At 38.1% G+C, this 19,071-nt stretch overlaps 2 long non-coding RNA genes across 2 annotated transcripts; both read left to right on the top strand.

Annotated features, from left to right (window-relative positions):
• The first annotated feature begins 11,376 nt into the window (after nt 1–11,376).
• LOC144014923 (uncharacterized) lies at nt 11,377–12,815 on the top strand. Its single transcript, XR_013282645.1, has 3 exons — nt 11,377–11,599; nt 12,303–12,546; nt 12,647–12,815. It is a non-coding gene; the product is annotated as an uncharacterized LOC144014923 (long non-coding RNA).
• Nucleotides 12,816–15,352: 2,537 nt separating this feature from the next.
• Nucleotides 15,353–16,874, top strand: LOC144014922 (uncharacterized). Its single transcript, XR_013282644.1, has 3 exons — nt 15,353–15,574; nt 15,988–16,218; nt 16,493–16,874. It is a non-coding gene; the product is annotated as an uncharacterized LOC144014922 (long non-coding RNA).
• Nucleotides 16,875–19,071: the final 2,197 nt, after the last annotated feature.

The raw sequence follows: 19,071 nt of genomic DNA, 5'->3' as shown, positions 1-19,071 counted from the left end.
ACTGATGCAGTGATGGGAAAGTGAAGTTTCATGAAGCTTCATGAAGCACTTGTGATATTCTTTTTAACCCCTCTGTGTATCAGAAACAAGTAAAGTATTGCAAATACATGTCATGATAATGATAGAGTGAGCAATGAATAATGTGCAAAAGAGGATAAGCTTTGGATGTCAATAGGCTTTGATAATAGCAGGTGGGTAAAGAAGTACTTTAATAGTATAAAGTATTACATTACATTAAATGGTGGGGGAAAGCCGGCAGCTGTGGTTACCAGGGAAATTCTTTAAAAAAATAAAGTGAAAATGTAAACGTTACAGAACAACTTGTTTAATTTACTTTTATTGGCTGTACAGTAAACAGTAACTGCTTCTCAATTTCACTGGGATTCAGTGCACAATAAACAATAATCAAGGTGTAAATTTTACAGAACAAAATCGTATAAAAGTAGCATGTTCTTGGAAAATGGTACTTCGTTTGAAGGCTATAGCGCTTTACTACCTTACAAGGCCCGCAAAGTGCTTTGCGTTTTCATTTTACTGCATCAAAAACAACTGGATTTGGATTACCTTGCTCATGGATCTTTGACACGTCAATCTGCCCTGGGATCAAACCAACAACCTCAGGGGTGCAAGCTGGACACACTACCACTGACCCATTCTAAACTGTTGTTATTAAGCTGTCAGTGAAGGACTGTTGAATCTACAAGTTTAAAGTGTAAGTTTGTATTTGCGCTTTTTTTTTTATTTATTTTATTTTTTTATTTTTTTTACAGAATTATTCTGGCAACCACAGCTTCCAGGTTTTGTTCCGTAAAAAACATGTTTTTTGTTTTTGTTTTTTTTTTTACACGTTTTTACTGTATATCTAAATATTGGTATCTGTAATATGAATTTGTAAAATACTTTTTTCTTTTGGCATAAACAAAACGTACCAAAGAACCTACTGACAAAAAGTGTTATTTTAACACTCCAATGATGTAATTTTGAACTGTATTTGAATGTTTTACAGTTTATCTGTGTTTAAATTACAGTAATTTGTGAATTTTAACCAAAATAACTGTCAAAGCAACAGTTGTATTTGTATTTGGAATTTTACAACATATTAATGTAAATTACACAATGCTGCATTGTTTTTGTATTTACAGTTTTTTATGTCACGATTTTACAGAAATTTACTGTTAATTCTGGAATTTTTTTTTTTAAAGTGATACTGAATATTCCACACCACAATTTTCTTGCAGATTGTCACACATTTTTTTGGTAAAAAATCCAAAACGAAAACCAAAATTAACAACAAAGATTCATCAAGAAGAAAAAAAATCACTCAAAAGTGTGTAGCAGAAATTTTGTGCCATTCAATCAATACCTACCATGTAATGTGGGATTGTCGCTGAAATATTTGCACACGCAACTTTGAGTTACACCTCCCCTGGGGGGCACTGGGGCATTATAGGCAAGGCACCAAATCTTGAAGAAAATACAAATCATTTAAACCTGCTAAGATAACTGCATTATGTTAAAAAAAAAAATATACACTGCATTAACTTTAATTTTGGAGAGTCAAGTGCAGGGGTGTCCAAACTTGTGTATTACTTGTGCGCAATACTTAAAAAACACCATGGGAGCAACGTCATCTTTTGGTGCTTTTCTATTGGCTGCTGCTAGATGACGTCACTTCTGTGTGACATACTTTCAAAACGTCATTATTCAGATTTATATCAAAATAAATCAACTAAAAATCACATTTAAAATCATCCCCAACGGCTCATGCATTAAATCAATTACCAAAGACTAAAACAAAGGACATGTTTACTATAATTATAGATAGTTTTGTAAACATAAAATGTAGTTTCAGTTGGTTTTCGTTTTTTTAAAAAGCATTTTTGTTTTTATTTTATTTCGGTAAAAATATTTTTTGAATTTTAGTTTTGGTTAACTAAAATAACCTTTAATGGCACCGTATGTCGCGGGCCACTGAAAAATGGATGGCGGGCCGCAAATGGCCCCGGGCCGTAGTTTGGACACCCCTGGTCTAGTGAACAGAAAACTCACTGTGGTTATGATAATATATATCCAGTATGTGACAAAGGCCTTTTAAACCGTTGTTAAATTGATATTTATTCAGTAGGACTGATTTTAACTTTCAAAAAACATTGCAAACTTCTGTTCTAGCTTATTAGCTTTGCTCGCCGCAGGTTTTTGGTTCATGTTTCTCCATCTTTATAGAGAAAAGGAAATTCCTGAGCGTAATGCAGATGAGGTATTTCCTGAAGATGCTTCAAGTTGATTCTCCTGTTTAATGGCAGACATTAACATGCCGCCTGTTAATGTGACAACCACTACATGCTTGTGCCAAAATCGATTAGTTGCCGCGATCTCTCCTTGGACAAACGTGAAATCTGGGACTTGGTTGCCATTTGTACGCTTGCGCTGCTTGTAAGGGAATTATTCACTCTTGTCTGTGAGCCGCACTTGTGACAAGGTTGCAGAATCGGGCCAATGAAATTACAGCTGTCAGGCGCAGTGGTCACAGGTGCCAAAATCAGTTTGCTTGTTGTCAGGCTCTTTGTGTTGAAATGCGATGACCTAAAGTAAAAACCAACTGATGAGCCGAGCCGGGTCGTAAGAATTAAGTCGGCGCTTCGGGACACATCAGCGTAAGCAGTCGTCGCTTGAAATGAAAGCCGAAAAGAAGCCGGCGGGCTTTGACGGCGGTATTGGCCTCGTCCGCCGCCACCTCACACCTCCTCGGCAGCTCACCCTCACCAGGTGGTTTGACTTTGCAGCCACTTTTCCACTTGAGGACTTAATGCAGACACACAGTCCCAGCTGGAAGCCATTAGGCCCACGGCTCAGTCGCTCAAGCCAAGAACATAACACCACCTCAATCAGCTGGTGTTGGAGGCCTCCAGTGGAGAGGAAGCGAACAGGAAGCCATCCAAAGTATTTTATGTTCGCTTCTGGAAAGACAGTCACGTCACACAGATAGGTCGTCTGTCCTCTGGCGTTCTCAAGTCGGACGCGCGAGCTACACGGAACTTTGCTCGCTAAACACTTCAAATTGCGGACTGGACTGCTTGATTAACTGAATGGAGGACATTTGTAACTTTCTCTCTGAACGGTTCGCTATCATTTCAATTCTGGGTGGTTTTTCCCGGCCTGTGAATTGACTCAAGCCCGTCCCGCCACGGTCTGGTCTGCATTTTGGGAGCGGTGTCTGCATCGAGGGTCTTAAGAGGTTTGTGAGGTCGCTGAAGGCAGAGTCGGGCTGAACAGAAAGACATCTGTCCGGGTCTGGAAGGATTTCACGCTTCTGGCCATCCAGATGATTTAGGCTCTCCAGGGCTACCTGCTGGGAGAGGCTCCCAAAGGGTTAACCTGACACAGATGGATCCCCACGCCTTTGCTGAACACACGCATGGAGACACACACTAGCAAGTGCACAATAATGTGAGAGGAGAGACGAATATGAGTAGAAAAACACACTTATGTCAAGAAATGTAAAGACAACACATTTTCAAACGTTAGACTTGAGCAGTCTAATGTGTCGACATTGCAAGGAGGTTGATTTCGTGTTCATTTGTTTGAGAGAAAATCCACTTATTTACTGGCCAGTAAATTCACTGCTAATCAATATTACCAAATATGCCATTCTGATCAGTCACTTTTCAGGCAATTTTTATTAATCACCTTATTGTAACTAACACCCGCCGACTGCAATTGTAGAATTTGCATTCTAAACTATAAAGGTAATATTCATGATATGCTATATTGTAGGGGTGTGAATTGCCTAGTACCTGACGATTCGATTCGTATCACGATTCACAGGTCACGATTCGATTCCATACCGATTAATCCCGATACGAATTTATAAGTTGATTGTTGCGATTTTTTTTCATTCAAATTTAGAAAATACTAATCAGTAAACTTGTAGAGTGTAAGATTTGTATGAACATGTATTATTTATCTGAAACTTCAGTCTTATACAGGTTGTAATCAGTTTCATGCTTCAACAGCATTAAAATAAAATATTAAGGCTTAATGTTCTGTTCATAAAACATTCTTCCATGCTTAAGGTGTGAACCCTAACCCCAAGTAAGACGTTTTGTTGAATATTTTTCCATTAAATATGGAAGTTCAAAAATCGATTCAGCCGCCTATTGAATCGATTCGAGAATTGCGCGATGTAGTATCGCGATATATTGCCGAATCGATTTATTTTAACAACCCTACTATATTGCTAATATTGCAATCTTAGCTTCATATGAGGCTCCATGCAGCAAGCCAATGTCACATGTCACTACTGCAAATCCGAAGCCATCCCAACCACTTCATTAAGTCTTGTGGCTTTTCAACTAAGTCCAATAATAATAAGCACATATGTCTGTGGAAGTGCGTTGATTTGAACTAGGAAACTGAATACTAGTTTGAAAAGAAAACATAAACGTAGGGGGACAATGGATACGTTCTTATCAACCAAAAGTGCTCTTAATTATCTCCATCTGAGGGTTAAATGCCATTCCATTATTCATTGCATACATCAGCTATTAACTCATTCACTGCCATTGACGGAAAAAGGCGTCAAATTATGCATTTTGTTTTGCTGGTCTGGCAATGAATGTGTTAATTATTACCCAAAATTAGTTCGCTAAATGACGTTAGAAAGTGAGCAAAAATATGAAGGTAAAGAACTTTAAACGTGGAAGTCGACATTTCCCATAAATCTTTGCAAGTTTATAAATGACAAAAATTGTTCATTAGACAGTTTATGATGTTATAGACATATAAACACTCCACTGTGGACTTGCCTCTGTCCAGGTGGTCCATAAATGCTCCCCCCAACACAGACGCACGCACACGCACGGTTGCTTAAGAACATCTGGCTGGGCTCCAGAGGCGCCCCCTACAGATCATCAAATTTTCTTTCTGTTGATCATTTTGTTTGAGCTTCCACTGGGTAAAAAGTTCAATAAATAGTAGTGCCATCAATGTAATTCTATATTTTCAACCACTGTTGTCTGAGACAGTTATGCTTCTACACAAATCAATGTACAGTGCACACTACCATTCCATCCAGCCGGCCCGCGAAAATCCGCATATAATTGACTCACATTATAAATGCATATGGTTAATTAAAAAGAAAATATATATTTATATTTAATATATATATATATATATATATATATATATAGTCACTTGCTGAGTTTAAAAAAAAATGTTTAAAAGAAAAGTTCAAGAGCAATATTTAAGTCTGATATAAGCTAGTATAATTGTAGTAATGTAATTTTTTTTTTCCGATGTAGCAGAATGAGTGTAATGAAAATTGTAAATGGGAGTATGTGGATGTATTATTTTCGTTTATTTCTATTAATTTTATGTATATACGCTAGATGAGCAGGATCATATATTTTCTTTTATTGAAATATAACCTATTGTATTATAAATGAAATAAGTTAAAAGATATAATGAATAAGGGTTAGGACTCGATAAGTTTTCAACTTCTTCCTACTCCCTTTTGAACAGGCAGATTATTATTGACTGATTTTATGTTTCTTTTATGTTCAAATTTTCTTTTCTGCTGTCTCTCTGTTTGTGTGTTTATGCTGTATGTTCAATAAAAATCAAATCAATCAATCAATCAATATACATATATACATATATATATATATATATATATATATATATATATATATATATATATATATATATATATGTATAGTGGTTAGCACGTCCGCTTTCCAGTTCTGAGGTCTCCGGTTCGAGTCCAGGCTCGGACCTTCCTGGGTGGAGTTTGCATGTTCTCCCCGTGCACGCGTGGCTCTTCTCCGGGTACTCCGGTCTCCTCCCACATTCCAAAGACATGCATGGCAGGTTAATTGGGCGCTCCGAATTTTCCCTAGGTATGCTTGTGAGTGTGGATGGTTGTTCGTCTCTGTGTGCCCTGCGATTGGTTGGCAACCAGTCCAGGGTGTCCCCCGCCTACTGCCCAGAGCCAGCTGAGATAGGCGCCAGCACCCCCCGTGACCCATGTGAGGATTAAGCGGTCAAGAAAATGGATATATATATATATATATATATATATATATATATATATATATATATATATATATATATATATATATATATATATATATATATATATATATACGCAGCACATCTTTTGTTGTGGGGTCTATTTTGGTGCCGTTTTAAAGCAAACATTGGAATCAAGCCACTATGTAAGTTTCCTCTGGGAGTATCTCGCTTTATCTCACCAGGAGATTTGTTCTACACACATTAGCGGTTAATTACCATCAGCCTGCAGTCATAATGAGGACCGCATTGACCTGTGGCTATATGTGTTGCACTAGCTTAATGGAAATACAATCAACCCACTTTTTTCCACTTTACATCTATTTGCATAAATGTAGTCTATTGTTTAAACAGTATGACAGTGTATCGGACATGCGTGAAGGAGCTAAAATTGCTCTCAATAAAGTGCAGGACAAGTTTTTTTTGTCTGTATTTATTATTGTTTGTTGTTTGTTTGACTACATTGTGCCAAGTGTTGTACAGTCAGTGCAGTGTGTTTTGACAAGAATGAGTAGATGGAAATGATTGCCTTTTATTTCTGTATTTCTTCCATATAGCTCTTTTGTATGTCACTTATCCTGCTCAGGGTCTCTGCTGAGTGGAGCCTATCCCAGCTGGCTGTGGGCGAAAGGGATAAATACACCCTGAACAGAACACACCGATAACCATTAATACTCCCGTGCGCTACAGTCACTCAGTGGGACTCAATCCTATACTGACTAGGGATGTAACGATATCCAAACATCACGATACGATATTATCACGATATGAAGGTCACGATACGATAATTATCATGATATTGTGGGAGCATTGGCGATATTTAAAAAAGATCACAATATTGTAAAAAAAAAAAAAAAAAAGAGCGCTCATACTTAAAAAAACGCACAATATTGTGCTTTTGTACATAACAGCAATGCATATAAACCACCTACAATCTCTAATAACAATATGGAGGCACTTACTTGCTAATGTAAGCACACCTTGATCTCTTCCCAAGCAAATTTGGTTCCCCTTCATCTGAAAATTAGCATAGTTTTTAAACATAGAAGGCCAAAACATCTCCAATGAAAATTAAATTGCACTAATAAAATAGCCACTAGAGGGTGCTAGAACTGCACAAATGGAAATCAACCTGGCTTTTTAAACAGATGTGTTCCTTTTAAATATTGTGAACATGACGACGACGATATTGTGGCACTTTTAATATCGCAGTATCACGATATTGCCCTTATCGTGACATCCCTAATACTGACTGCCTGAAAGTCAACCGTTTGTACCACTACCAGTGACTTGAATGGCTTTTATTGTAAAATGACAACATTAACAGCAAGCTACTGTTACTCCAGTATCAAATGTTATTTTTTGTTGTTGTTGTTTTTTCTTGAAAAATCTGAAAAAAAATTACTTAGGTGATTATTTTAAGAAGGCGTCGATATGGTACAAATGAAGAGGCTGTTGTCAGGTTAGAGTTTTTTGTTTTTGTTTTTTCTCCCACATAGTTTTTTTTTATTATTATTATTTTTATTTTATTTTTTGACATTTTTTGTGAGACTAATTCAAGTGCAAATTGTCTGACTTTGGATATTTGTAAAATTACTGCAGACTGTCACTTTATTTGAAACCCCAAGTAAAATGACAGGTATACCCATCTGGAGCTGTTAAATTGTCTTATTATTATTATTATAATTTTTTTTTTTGGGGGGGGTCATTTTAAATTACAGGTTATTTTCTGGTTCATGGAGATTTGCTAAAGACATTAAAATAAGATAAGATTCTATCATTTCCATTGCGGGTATAGTGAATAATTCTATGGTAACTAGGGATGCACGATAATATCGGCGGCCGATAATTATCTGCAATTATCGACCAATTTGACGTCAAACAGATAAACCAGATAATAGAAAAATCTGCCAATAATTATCGGCAATTTGATTTCATACAGATAAACCAGATAATAAAGAAATCCAGCAATAATCCAGCAATAATAACGGCCCATCTGTTGTGGTTGTGGCTCAAATCAATAAAATTCAGCTTCATGGTGCTTTACATACATTGAAACATTGTGCAAAGTTTATACAATGTTTCAATGTATTTGTTAGACTTATAGTAGGACTCGAAAGTATATTTGTATTTAAGTAAATTTTACAAACAATTATCGGCTTACTTATCGGTTATCGACATCGGCACCTCTAAATTGTTGATTTATCGGTATCGGTTGAAAATAGCATGGATCCCTAATGGAAACTATAACTGTTTTAATGGTCAACTATTCAACATTATCCAGATGCACATGTGATGGGTTCTTGTTTGGTACATGACACCATCATCAAAGTTTCATTGCAATCTGTTGTGTTGTTGTGATGTATCAAAGAAACGGACTGAAACAATAACCCTTGCCCTTGCGCTGGGCTGAGGTAACAATTTGTTTCGCCAGTCCGGCTTGATGGTGCAACATCAGCCTGCGCTCAAGTCTGTATTTATGCATTCCTGCAGATTAACTGCAGCAGAAAAAAAACACAAAAAAAACTGCACACATGCTTGCAAGTGTGGAACACAAACCTCTGAATATACCCATCGACTGGCCAAGATGCATTTTTGACATTTCAAACTCCATCACGTCTAATGGCCTGTTAACCGCATGCTGTCATAATGCTGGAGTGCAGCATCTCTGCTGGCAACATTGCAGCCATTAAAAAAACAAACAAAAACAAAAAAAAACACTTGGAATATTGTTGTCATTCTTTATTGGGACCAGTGAGTGTCATTCAAGTCACAAAAAGTATGATTCTCAAATGGATGAATGGCAGAAAATCACTCACTTTCATACTTTCACCTCTCTCTAATATTTTTTTTTTAGCATGAGCATTTTCCCGTATTGCAGCAGGTCGTTCACGCAGCAACACAAACGGGCTCCCTAAACAGCTGTTTACCCGACCCGTCGTCTGTCTGCAAACATCTGCAGTTCGTCTCCACAGTTTGACAGGAAGTACAGGACACCAGCTCACTCCTGCTCTCTGATGTTTGTTTTTTGCCTCGCGACCATCTGCTCCCGATGATTTCAGACTCGACTGCACAGGCAGGCGGAAGCGCCGCAGAACGCACTCAGTTGATGCTTGTCGTCTGCGCGCACATGTAGGGAATATTGTTGATTTCAAATCACTGACGTTGTGAAGCCAGTTTTTTTTTTTTTTTTTCCCACAGCTGGGTTGAATGCTGCACCTTTCACATGGCATATTTGAACTTTGAACCCTGGGATTGGTCAAGGGCAGCCTGCAGGTGTTTGAACCTCGCTCCTCTCCTGTTTGCAAACTGCAAGCACCTGCACTCTATTACCTTTTTGCAATACAGATTTGTCAATAATTCATTATTATTATTATTATTATTATTATTATTATTATTATTATTATTATTATTATTATTATCCAAAAAAAAATTATTATGTTTTTTTTTTAAGAGAGAGCTCAGAATTGTTCATTCGGTAGTCTTACCGATTCAACGTCTTATCATCGTTGCTCTCTCTTTTTTATTTTTTTTGTATTTATTTTTTTACGTGTATGTATGCGTTTGTGTGAGTGCGTGTGTGCGCGTATGCGCGTGCGTGCGTGCGTGCATGCAAATACGTGTACATTTATACTCATTAATTCACCTAAAACCTAATAAAAATCGCATTACCCTTCACCTTAACCGGATACTTCAGAGTCTCGCCAGATTCGTGAGGTTCAGACGGTCAGGAAACCGGAGAAAAAGTCAGAAAAGATAAAAAGAGAAGAAAGATAAATCAAAGTAAAAAGTCAGAAAAGTTAAAAAGAGAAGAAAGATAAATCAAAGTAAAATCCAGCACCGACCAAACACTTCCACATGGTTACAAAATCAGAGTCTTACGCCAGCCCCAGAAACCTCTAAACAAATTAAAAGAGATCTCAAGAGACCAGAGGAAAAACTAAAGGAGGGAAGAATAGATGAGGCAGAGTGAGATCCACAGAAACCAGCACATCCAGTCCATCAAAGTGAAATCCAGCACCAACCAAACACCTCCTGCCATCCACATGGTAACAAAACCAGCGTCTTCAATAATTTAAATAATTCTTCAATAATTCATTATTATTAACATATTAGCATACACAGGGGCACCAAAATCTTGGACTAAAATCAACAATCTGCAACATCATCAACTGCGACACTGCTGGCTTCCAAATGTTGCTAGTATGGCATAATTCTTGCATCACTTAGAAGCATCACTTTTCAAGAAAACAAAAAAAAATAATTAAATTACAGATGTGGGGACTGACTAAAAGTATCATTTGACAATATAAAGTGAATATGACTAATCGCTTTCCCACATCGCCTCCCATCAACACGAACCCGTCGTGGCGAGAAACGATTCAGAGGGAAGGACATGATGGGAAAATCTTCTTTGGCTGAGAAGAGGGCAAGCTGGTGGTCAGGCAGAGCCAGTAAATCATGCCTTTGTATAAATGCCACCCGTAAACTCCAAAATCCATTTGGAATTTAAAACGCACACATACAAGCAAAGTGAAAAAAGGACTAACCGTGTTTTCTTGCTCAATAATGAGATTTTAATCATATATTAGCATGCACAGGAGCCCACGCACTCTGTTTGTCCGTCTGTCACTTTTTTTTTTCTCTTCCTTAGACAAATATTAGCCCACTGATGCTGTGAACTCTTCAGTAGGTCAAGAGTCGGCCATCCGTTTTGCCGTCTGCTGCCCTCACAAAGCCGCTGAGCTTATTGAAGATTCTCCGACAGACGCTTCCAACAGCGATTCACGCAAAAATATTATCAAACGTCCCGTCCCGTACTGAGCGAGTGCCACTGATTGATGGCCAAGGCTATTTTTTACAGCAGCATGATGCTCGTTGTGTTATTTTAAAGCAAGTATTACAGGAAGTGGCATTTCACTGTAAAAAAAAAAAAAAAAAAAAAAAAATTCTTTCAGCCAGTACGTTATAAAGGTGAATAAGTCTTGTTTAAAAAAAAAACAACTAAAATTTGAATGCATGAACTTGCTTTAAAGGTACACTCAGTATTATACAGTGGCATCTAGTGGTGAAACAATAAATCATTCGAAAAAAAAAAACAATTGTTTGTTTTAGTAGTATGTAAAAAGATATGTTGTATCGCATAAACGTACTTTTTTAAAATATAACGGTTAGTCTAGAAATCGCAAATTATCTTACATGTCCGCGCCTCGCCTGCTAGTGTCTGCCATGTTTCGCCGCCATCTTTCTGCTACGGGTGCCGTCAAAGACAAATTTCAGCGCTCCATTTCTTAACGCGTTTTTGGAACGCACTTCCGGTTTGTATGGCGACCGCATGTCCACGAAGAAGAAGAGTTTCCGGTCCCCGAAGAGAGCATTATCAAGCATCACACTTACTTTGGGAATTTATTTTATTTCAGCGCGACAAAACAAGAGTTTATATTGTAGCCGCATTTGCCAGATGGAGAGAAATGAGGAACAGACTAGGTTTGGGACGTGCCGGTGCCTTCGACTGCTTTCTACTTGACCGGTAAGTAAGAGTACATTTGTGTTTACGTTTTGAGAGCGAGAGAAAAAGTATACACTGTACTAATTAATACGATGTTCGTACCTTTGTTTTACGATCACTGTATCTGTTGATTAGCAACTCCGTACCACTCGAACGAGTTCGTTATGTAGCTACTTGCTTTGAAAAAAAAAAAAGATTCCCGCTGGCACGTTATATTTAGAGTAAATGCGCAAGTTATTGTGTAATGTAATGTAACTGTGATTTCGGAGGTATATTTGCCCATAACTTCAATGGAGAATCTAAAGCATACTGTATTAGTGGAGGAGTTGAAAATTATTTTCGTTGTGGTTGGTGAAAATAGTGTTCTCGAAATTAATTTTCGGCAGGGAATAACTTTCTGGACTTAAATGCTGGCTGTACCGTAAGCACTGCTAGAGTCTGAACTCTCTCACTCAAGTGTGTACTGGTCCATTGTGTAATTGGGTGCACAAGAATTTACAGGCTGCCACGTTTTCCACGGAAATTCGACAAGCAAGCAGCCTTTGCATATTCTATGCAGTATGCAGTCAAGTTACTTTTATCTAGCTAATACAATGTTTTGGGCCCAAAAACTAAAGATCTTACCTCTATTTTGGGGGCTTTGTTGGAAAGTTGGTGACATATAGTAGTATCATCAATTATTCTATTTTATTTTATAATTGTGTTTTTGTTTGTGTCACACTAGATCAACAGCCAAACTTGAGGGGTTCCAGAACCATATTCTGATGTATACAAGCATTCATGCACCGTTTAAATACATCACCGACCTGCAAGAAAAAAAAATATCAAGGGGAGAGTCAGCAGCCATATTGGAATGCCCCGAATGAGGACACTTGAATGGAGGACCCCAGAAGGCTTCGGTGTTGTACCACCAGTATCTCCACCTACCATATCTGAGCTGCAACAAACTGAAGTCAGCCGACGTCTTGGTATGTCATTTACATATGGACGGCATTGCACACTACATGAACTTTTTGTGTGAAGCAATACGGAATGGTCACATGTACAAGCACCACTTGTTTTACACAGGACCTGCTGACCAGGTGTCTGAAGCCATGGAGTGACTCCTCCCTCACTTTCCTCAGCAAGCCTTTGAAGAATATGATATCATCGTTGGTGGGAACATGCCCTCACTCCATAACATGTACTTGTGCAGTCAAGGAGCATGTCAAACTTAATAAAACCAGCAAACATTGAAGTGACTTCATTTTTACTGCAGTCTGTTCACGCAATCAATGGACAAGCCTTCCTTAATTTTGCCCCAATAACATCATAGAGTGGGCGAAAAGTAGTGTTACAGATCATACTGTGTTCGGGAGAGTTTGAGGAATGTTGCAATGTTAATGGGGGGCAATGTCAGCACACACACACACACAAAAAAAACAAAAAACATCATGGTATTGAGTTAATCAGATATTTTAGCTGTGTACAACACATACCTGCTCTGTAACACTACTTTTGGCCCAAACCTGTATGTCTCTTTTCCATATTTTAAAATGCACAGCGTATTGGTAAAATTCTGGAACAACTGCAATTCATGTAGCTCATTATATTCTAACAGCATTTTTTTTTTTTTTAGTTAATATGTTCATTTCATGTAGACTTTTATTTTACTTTATTTTATTCATTCATTTTCATGTACTGTACCTTACATTCATTGGCCAATGAAGAATTCCTTGTCATTGCAAGCATTTATAATAATTCTCCAGGCTTTTGATGTTTTACATTTCTGGTCATGTAAAATAGTGTTAGGTTAGGTGTCGAATGAACACTGCATGTTGACGCCAAAGGAAATAGTATTTTTTTAGTTATTCAAAATGTACAAATTAACACACAACAACAATATACAAGTTATACAAACTACAACAACAAGTGTCAGACATGGACTAATTATATGTCAGGTAAAAAACCTTTGTATTGTCCTCAAGGATCTGGGAAAGTGTCACTTATTTGCTACAAGTCCACCAAGGTGCTGCAGTCTGGGATACAGGTACAGGAAATCATGGTGGTGCTGATGTGGGATCCAGGTACAGGAAATCATGGTGGTGCTGATGTGGGATCCAGGTACAGGAAATCATGGTGGTGCTGATGTGTCAAAAAGTATTTCTTGGTGTCAGTCTATCAGCTGGACTTGGATATCTTCATGTTCCTCCATGGTCATTTCCTGTACGAGTCTCTGCAAGAAGGTAACAATTGTATGTCAGATGAGGTACCAAACAATTAACTGAAAGTCACTGAGCCAATGAAGTACATTATTACATGAGCAAGACTATTTGTGAAAGCCATGTAAATTCCTGCACATCGAAGTACAAGGAAGCTGTTGTATCTTCAATCAAAACTAATTAAGTTGCTTAGTGATATTTATTAGGTAAAATTGTTCAACATGGTGACAAATCGATATCTGAGTAAAGGGTTTCAAATGTTTTTGTAAGCAGCACTTTTCTGAGTGGTTAGTAGCAACAAGACACGGGGGGAATTACGAGTCTGAGTTGCAGGTGTGTAGTTCAGTTAACACCATTATTTTTGTACGATATACTAAACATATCAGCAAACGATGTAATCTAAATACCACATATTCCAAGCAAAGGTATGTTTTGAGCCATTCACATGCATGCTCGAATGGAATTATTTTTCCATGATGACATAATTGTACGTTACGAGGCACCGCGTTCTCTTCCTCGTCGTTTCTCTCGCCCCCTTTGAGATGGTCCACATGTCTATAAAACGTATAACATAACTGTGTATTCTCTGTTGCATGGTTTAGTTGCACTAACAAATATGAACATAGATAGCCATTATCATTAGCTGACGTACAGTATTTCCAAACAATGCCGACAAAAATATTAATTCTGAAATTAAATGACTAAATCACAATTATTAGGGATCTGTACAGTATGTCTAACAAATGCAATTCACTTACGTCATCACTCGAGGGAATACCAGAAGTTGTTTGCGTTCTGTTCCGGTGAAATTGGTGGTAGGCTGTTGAAGTAGGGTCTCTCTGGGACGCCGTAGTTCGTGTGCTTAAAATCATTGCATTATCTTGTTTGACCGATAGATGGCGGTCGTGAGCTACACACTGGGGCTTTAAGTTTAAAAGTAGAAGCTGGATCTTGTAGCCACAAAACCAAATTAATGTGTCGCACATCCAGTGCTACGGCCATTAGTGGAGTAAATCAAATACTTTTATAAACACTATCAACCTGAAAGTTACAAAAAAAAAAAAAAAAAAAGTCTTTGAGGAACCTCAATCTGAACAAATGTAGTGTGACTTGGTGGACGAACACACCAGATCAGTCTGCTATCTGCTGCTAATTCTCGATGGAACAGTCACCTGAGTGGCCGCCAGAATTTGTTAGAACAATTTATATTTGTAAGTTATGGACAATTGATAACTTTGTTGCTTCATTTGATGAAACGTACATCGGTGTATGCAAAGAACTTTTCAATAAAGCTTCTTATGTTGAACTTTTTTATATTGTGTAGCCCTATTTACTAGTGCTGGTTTAGCTAACTAAGTTATTGGTGTTTCTAAGATTAGCATCTATGATGTTATTAGGGATGTCACGATAAGGGCAATATCGTGATATCGTGATATTAAAACTGCCACAATATTGTCGTCGTCATGTTCATAATATTTAACTCATTTGCTCCCAATAGGTCGCTTGCACATGTCGTCACTTCCGCCTCGGATTTCTCGTAGTCGCCATGCTGGGTGGCCTCCATTGACGTAGCGATTCGGTCTAACACGTATCTATCACGTTTGTTTTCTGCGTTTAAAATGGTACATTGTTGCTGTATCGTTGGCTGTTCGAACAAAGCCAAGGGGGAAAATGGTCGGTCTTTTTTCCGAATTCCGAAAATAATTAGGAACCAGGGCCTGGAGACAGAGGAGTGCGGACTCCGGAGGGAAGTCGTTACTTTGGGCTCGTGTGTGCAGCGATCACTTTGTGAGCGGTAAGCTTGTTTACCTTTATTTAATGCATGAGGATTAATAACGTTTCGACCGCCCATATATGGGCAAGTTGCTTATGTTTTGGATTCATGAGCAAGCAAGTTCGGTAGTACAAGCTGGCTAGCGGACGTTAGCCGAAAGCTAACATCGAACATTTTCACCCAAGTAGTGCTAGTGCAAAGTGTTTACTGCTGAAATTGGATTGATTAGTCTTGGGCTTTTAATGCCGATAACATGTTTTTTGGTGGCAAAATGTAAACTTGGAAAAAAAAGAGACAGAAGGGGCTGATGCAAGAAAACAGAGCCCCGGTAGCCTACACATCATGCTAAAGAACTTATCCACGGCCACCCTACTGCGGTAAAATAACCAGTCTTTCCATATTTTATTTGTTTATATATTTGTTTATTTTAACAGGTCGCCCTGCGCCCGTTTTTCTGTCCAATCATCCCGACTGGGCTCCAACATTAAAGTTGGGTCCCAAGTTACAACATCTATGTCTCAGCCCAGTCGGTGCCAAGATATGAACGTGCACAGGAGAGACAAGCAAAGAAAAGACGACTCGAAGTGGCAGAGATTGTTGCAGTTATGCAGCCAGATGGCTCCAGTAACCTGTACCCTCAAGTACTGCTGACATCATTGACTCTGGTATGCCACTCAGAATTCATTACATGATATATTGTATGCATGAGTGAATGTATGTGTTTTTGTTTGTGTGTGTACACGCACCTTATATTTTAGAGACATTTGGAAGTGTTTATAGAAATAAGTATTTGCCTGTAGCAATGTTCATACATTAAAAAATGCAACAAAATGTGTACATTTCTTTTACACTGACAAAAAAACTATACTACTTTACTATATTAAACCTATTACTGGTACCGTATTTTTTTGTGATTTTTTTCTTTATTTTTTTCTTTAGGGATCTCATGCCACACCGACTTGATTGCCAATGACATGATGGAAACGAAGGCGAGCATCAAAGCATTGGAGGAGGACAACATGCGACTGTTTGTTTGGCGCTAATAAAGGCAGCGTTTATACAAATTCTATTGTTGGGTTTGTTTACAAAGCTATACATAATACAAATGACAGGATTTGACTCAATGTGCAATATGGTCCCTCTTAAAGTAATGGCATAAATCTCTATTATTTCTAAAAGCACAAAAAATGAAGTGAATAATGATTAGATGTAGTAATTTCAGGGTTAAAAATTGAACTGTTAATTAATGTAGTTTATTTTAGCACAGGTGCCTACCATCCTGAGATGACGGTATGATGTAATGTTGATGGGGTACGCAATGACTTTCATTATGCTATGTACAGAGGAAAAAGTTGCTCTCTTTTATTAAATTTGTTTAATGTAAGACAAGTACCAGTACTGTGTTTCAGTTTTCCCAATAATCCTTGTTTCACACTTGTCACAAAACCACTGTCCTTTTGGCAGTCTAGATTGGCACACTTCAAGTGATATCATTTGATTTTACAATCTGCTGCAGCACAAAAAACTACTTTATTCCGCATCTTTGAAGTACATGAGCAAGTGGTAGGTGACAGCGGCTGAGCAGGAACACTGGAAGTCCACTGCTGATCTAGTAAATGCTCTCCCGAGCAGTTCAGGTAAGGAGGGGACTTTGGGGAAAAAAAAAAAACTCTGGCTTTTCCAGCTGGCCAAAACGAGCGATCTGGGTGGACTCGCTCAATCACACTTTGTCCACACCACAAAGTCGCAGAAGTCCCGTCCAGTTAAACTCATCTGTGCCTGAATCTGAAAATATTACAAACATTGTAATGAAAATATGAAACATAGAATTAAATAAGAAACTACAAAAAGTAAAGCCATACATACCTGGTAATAATATTGGTGTTGTCGTGACAAGTGATGGGAATTGTTGCCATCCGGCACCAGACAGAAATTGGGTGTTGTGACAGCCTCCTTAACCGTGAGATCATAAGAAAAGCTGTCAGTATGCTCAGTAGTTACCATGAACACGTTTTATTGTACTGGAAACTGAAACTAAAAATACGTCCTCTGAGAGTGGTTAACCTTAACCATTTAGAATAAGTTGATTAAGTAACATGTAACTAGTGAAAGGGTAGCATTAAATTTAATTAAGCCACGGGGAGGCTGTGCATAGTTACTTTTTATTCTTATACGCTCTGCCATATTTGCCTGTTATAAAATTGTTAGAAAAACCACATCAGGTAAACCTAGCTGTGCATGTAAACACAATGATAACAGGAAGCCTGAGAACAAATCAACATTTTTGTGTGCAGAATTACCAACACCATGTGGTTTACTTACGTGCAACAGCAACAGTTTCTTCTGATGCGATGTTAAAGTTTACACTCTGTATCCACCCGCTTACAAAATAATTGTAAGCCTCCAGGGATTTGTTGGCGTGTTATGGAGCATGTTGTCAACACGAGGTAGTGAAAAATGTCCAGAGATGTCACATTTGGCCAGCAAGCTTTCTCCGTCAAAAAAAAAAATCACCCTTGGTCAGGACGTAATTAGGATCAATCCCGCCACACAGAGACACCTTCTGCCTGTATCGTTGTTTTTGATCTTCCGGTAAATCGTGAAAATACTGCGAAAATTACATCAGGTTGATAAGCTCTACCGTGTAACTCGCGAGTGTACCTTGTGAACCGGCGGACACCCAATATGGCGCCCGAAGGAAAAACTCCCATGATGCATTACGATGTGCAAGCGACCTATAACGTGTAAATACGTTTTCTTTTAATGTTCTAAGTGTCCCAAAGGCGTATTTATACGTTTTTTGTTTTTGTTTTTGTTTTTATGCTAGAGCATACAGAATTAGGCTTTGATGCAGCCTCTCAACTGCAAAGAACGGTTGCAGAAATTACACAAACGGCCAGGAGGTGGCAGCAGAGCAAAGGAGATCAACCACAACCATGTAGAAAAAAAGTTCAATTACTTACAATTTTGAATAGATTTGTGAAAACTGATGAAACTTAGCTCTCTTCTAATGATAATTGCTGCACATCGGAAACAGATAGAAACATACTTTTTTTCCTGATGAAAGAAGAGACTTTAATCTTTCTTTTGGTAGGTTCCATGCCTTTATAGAAATAGAACACAATATTCTGTGGGCCTGGCAAAACCAGTCAAAATCCAGTGAAACAGCCGGGAGCGAACGGGATTGCTTCTGTGAAAATGGCTGGGAGTGAATGAGTTAAAAGGAACACGTATGTTCAAAAAGTCAGGTTGATTTCCATTCGTGCAGTTCCAGCACCCTCTAGTGGCTAGTTTATTAGTGCAATTTAATTTTCATTAGGGATGTTTTGGCCTTCTATGTTTCAAATCTATGCTAATTGTCAGATGAAGGGGAACATAATTTGCTTGGGAAGCGATCAAAGTGTGCTTGCATTAGCAAGTAAGTGCCTCAATATTGTTATTAGAGATTGGTGATTTATATGCATTGTTGTTATGTACAAAAGCACAGTATTGTCCTTTTTTTTTTTTTTTTTTTAGTA

This window comes from Festucalex cinctus, chromosome 2 (genome assembly GCF_051991245.1).
Source record: "Festucalex cinctus isolate MCC-2025b chromosome 2, RoL_Fcin_1.0, whole genome shotgun sequence".
Taxonomy (NCBI): domain Eukaryota; kingdom Metazoa; phylum Chordata; class Actinopteri; order Syngnathiformes; family Syngnathidae; genus Festucalex; species Festucalex cinctus.
The sequence above is the reverse complement of the archived record's forward strand: the minus strand, read 5'-3'. Positions and strand labels throughout refer to the sequence as shown.